Below are 4,235 nucleotides of genomic sequence, written 5' to 3'. Positions count from 1 at the left end.
CTCTTTTAGCTAAGCAGCAGATAGGTATATAGGGGAACAACAATAGTAAGATTTGCTCACTATGAGTGATGGAATGATCAGTCATTGAAAATCAAATGGGCAGAATCATGCTGCAGTCTGTGGATCTGTGTCTTGCTTCAACAGTGTTTGGATGGAACAGATCCAGGGACTCCCCCAACTCTAGCCTCAGACCACCTCTAACAACTTCTTTAGGCTCAATCTCTTCTCCAGGACCATCTTCTTGAGCATTCCCAGTTACCGGGACCAGCTAAACACTGTTTTTTTTTTGTCTCTATGGTTAGCTCCAAATATTCGACCAACCATGAGCTCTCAGATCTGTCAGAATTATTCTGCTGAAGCAGAGGCCGGCAGCAACCATCTGGTTACTCTACATCTGTGGGCCTCTTACACCTACCTCTCTCTGGGCTTCTATTTCGATCGTGATGATGTGGCTTTCGAAGGTGTGGGGCACTTCTTCCATGAGTTGGTGAAGGAGAAGTTTAAGGGTGCTGAGAGTCTCTTGAAACTGTAAAATCAGCATGGTGGTCACGCACTCTTCTAGGATGTGAAGAAGCACTCCCAAGATGAGTGGAAAAGAACCCTGAATGCCATGGAAGCTGCCCTGGCCCTGGAGAAGAACCTGTACCAGTCTCTTCTAGATCTGCATGCCATGGGTGCTACCCACACAGACCCCCACCTCTGTGATTTTTTGGAGAACCATTTCCTTGATGAGGAGGTAAAAATTATCAAGAAGATGGGTGATCACTTGACCAACCTTCGTAGGGTGGCCAGTCCCCAGGCAGGGCTGTGTGAATACCTCTTTGAGAGGCCCACTCTCAAGCATGACTAGGAAGAGTCTGTGGAGCCCCACAACCCGTGAAGGGCCTTTCAGCATTCCCCTGCTCTCCTCAGCCCTTCTGCCTGAACCTTGCTTCCCAGACAGAGAGGCAGCATAGTGAACACCTTTTAGCCCCCGTTCTCCTGAGCCGTGGACCAAATGAAAACAATAAAGCTCCCTTTTACAGCAAAAAAAAAACAAATGGTCAATATGTACGTAAGGTCAATGGCAAGATGAGATGGGAAAGTAGATGGAAGGGAAATAGGAGCCACAGGGAAGAAGTGAGATGACTGTTGTACCATGCAGGGATTGCAATCATTGAGATGAAACAAAGTGAATTATTTGTTGATTATAAAGCTGATGATCTTATCTGTAAACCTTCACTCAATTTACAATACATTGTTTTTTTCAAGAGAGGAATGTAAAAAAATACTAAAGTGGATGTGAGGTGAGACTGAAATTTGCTCTTGAGTATAAGAAAGCTATAGCAAATGGAAGAAATAAAGAAGTAAAAAAGCTGAACAGAAAATTTCAAAGGGAAGCTCAAGAAGACAAAGTCAAGTATTTTAATGAAATGTGCAATTACCTAGAGTTTGAAAATCAAAAGGGAAGAACACAATCAGCATGTCTGAAACTGAAAAAACTGAGGAAAATGCTCAGCCTTCAACTTCTAATACTGAATGCTGTCATGTTGAACATGAAAGGACAAAATATTGAATGATGCAGGAAGCATCAAAAGAAGATGGGAGGAACAGGATAGTTTGGGTGCTGGGGAGGGGGGCAATACACAAGAAGGGGGAATATATATGTATATATATATGTGCAATATACAAATATTTGCACATATATGTACATATATATGCAGTTAAGTAAAAATTATCTACATTCTGACTGTAGCATTCAACTTTTAAAATAAATGAATACATCATTTTTTAACATAATCTCCTTTCCTTTCCATACACTTTCCTCATCTGTCAACAATGAATCTGTCATATTCCCATATAAAAAATATTACTTAGGCTGAGTTGCAAGCCATGAATGCAATGCTGTTTTTATTTCTTCATTAGAGGTGACTCTTAAACCTGTAAGGACTGCTTTCAGGGTACCAAGGAGGTAAAAGTCCTATGGAGCAAGATCAGGACTATAGGGAGCATGCTTAAACACCTCAAAGTGAAGCGTTTGCAGAGTGTCAACAGTGTGGGCAGAGGTGTGCAGACAAGCATTTTCATTCACGATCACAATGCTCTTGGCTAGCAGTCCTCTGTATTTAATATGAAGTTTAGGCTTCAGCTCTTTAGTGAGTACCTCAAAGTAATGAGCACTCTTGATTGTTGAACCATTTTCCTGATAGTGTTCTAATATTGGAATTTGGGAATCCCAGAAAACTGTAAGCATCAGTTTTCCAGATGATGGTTGACTTTTTCTAGGTCAGCAATTGAGGATGTTTCCATTCCATACTCTGCCCTTTACTCTCAGGCTTGTAGTGGTTAATTCATGTCTCATAACCAGTAATCCTTTTTTTTTTAAAGAAATCTTTAGAATCCCAATCCAAGACTGAAACTTAACAGGAACACCTGAGCAGACATGTAAGATTGCTGGCAGCCATGTTGGTGTATTGGTGAGTGCAAACAGGGGAAAGGCAGCAAAGAAGATAAGAGCTGAATTTGATCATGTTCCATAGACTCCTGTCAACCTGGAGATGAGAGAAGAGGAAAGCCTGATTGGTCTGAAGGATGGTGAGACCTGGGGACTCCTGAAACCCTGGACAAGAACATAGTAATGGGAGGCTAGAGCTGAGAGTGAAGAATCCAAATGACATGAAGTGAAGGGAGATGCACAAGAATGTTCAAACTTTCATATAGTAGCCAATTAACCTAGCTTAATGACTTGACAATCAAAATTCCATGAGAAGACAATAAAAATAAATAAAAATTTTCAATAAAGCAAATAATTGTAAATTGCTACAATTTGATGAACTTGACCTGTACTAATGGATGTAGTAGCTTCAAATATCAACTGAGAGTAAAGGAGTCTTCACATCAAGGATTAATCCTATACCCTCTGTAGACAGGGTTGATAGGGCCCAGCAACTTAGACAGCAGCTACCTAAAATGAGGAGCTATAAAAGCATGAAGTGACTAGCTTATAAGTTTTCAAGAGGGAGTTTAGTTTCAGAGTGTGCAGGGGAAGGGAGAATCCCTACTGAATAAGTTTCATCTTGTCTAGATGGGTCTGTTGAAAGGAGATGGGAATAAGATTCTTATGATTCAATAGTGAGTAATTTTTATCATGACTAATTACAACCGTCACAATTGTAAAGGTAGAAGTTTTGCACTAAAAAGAGCATAGTAGTTAACCCCACATTCCAGGAAGAGAGGACCCTAGGACCATAATGGAGAAGAATATGAGCAGAATGTGGGACCCTATCCAGAGAAGCAGCAACATCAGAGATGGAGGCAGAGATGACGACATGGAGAAATAGAGCAGATGAGGACTCTAGCCTCATGGAAACAGAATGGCTGCGTGTGGGTGGTCAGGAGGCAGGGTTGCAGAATATGCCCTTTGGTTAATTAAATTATTATATATTCCTGACTGTTTTTGTGTGCATCCAATTAAAAAAGCAAACAGAGGAATAGAAGTAAATACTGTTGAATGACGATGCATGGAGGGGATTGTAATAATCACATTGAAACAAAATATGATAGGATTAAGATGAGTGTAAAACTGATGTTCTCCCCTGTAAATTTTCACTTAATTCACAATAAGAACTCTTCAAAAAAAAAGAGGACATTTTAGGTTATTTACAACCACTAAATTTTATTAAAGTCTTTTTTCTGATGTTTTATTAATTTTGTTAATTTATGTTATGATTCATCCACTTGGTTTGTATGTGTGTGTGTTTGTGTGTTGGAATAAATGACACTGCAAACTAAATTGATGAATGCTAATTGCTCTTAAGCAGTCCTGGTATGGCACTGTAAGATAAGCACTCAACCAGGAGCTTGGTTTGAACCACAAGGTTGGTGGTTCAAACTCACCAGTCATTCCTCAGAAACCCTATACAGGGTGCCTATGAGGTGGAACCAACTTTACATCACTTAGCACAATAACTATACTTGCTCCTAAATTGAACTACTTATTTCTGAATGGTCATTATAGGTACATGGGAAAGTTATTTGTTATTGATGTTGATGGTATATATTGATCTTGTGTTCCTTAACCTGTTTACTAATTTGAATCGTTTTTAGGTGATTCTTCTAGATTTTTCAAGCAAAGAGGAAGGCCTAATAGTTGGAAAATTTGGACTTGGTGATAGAAATGATGCTGGAGAATGAATGATAGATTTCTGCAAAACAAATAATTTATTTATTTCAAATACCTTCTTTAGACAGCATAA

The 4,235-nt window shown here is 39.4% G+C and overlaps 1 pseudogene; it reads left to right on the top strand.

Moving 5' to 3' along the window:
• The first annotated feature begins 322 nt into the window (after window positions 1-322).
• Window positions 323-850, top strand: LOC102823105 (annotated as a pseudogene).
• The last annotated feature ends 3,385 nt before the right edge of the window (window positions 851-4,235 follow it).

This window comes from Chrysochloris asiatica, unplaced genomic scaffold (genome assembly GCF_000296735.1).
Source record: "Chrysochloris asiatica unplaced genomic scaffold, ChrAsi1.0 scaffold00112, whole genome shotgun sequence".
NCBI lineage: Eukaryota > Metazoa > Chordata > Mammalia > Afrosoricida > Chrysochloridae > Chrysochloris > Chrysochloris asiatica.
This window is presented reverse-complemented; position numbering and strand designations above follow the sequence as displayed.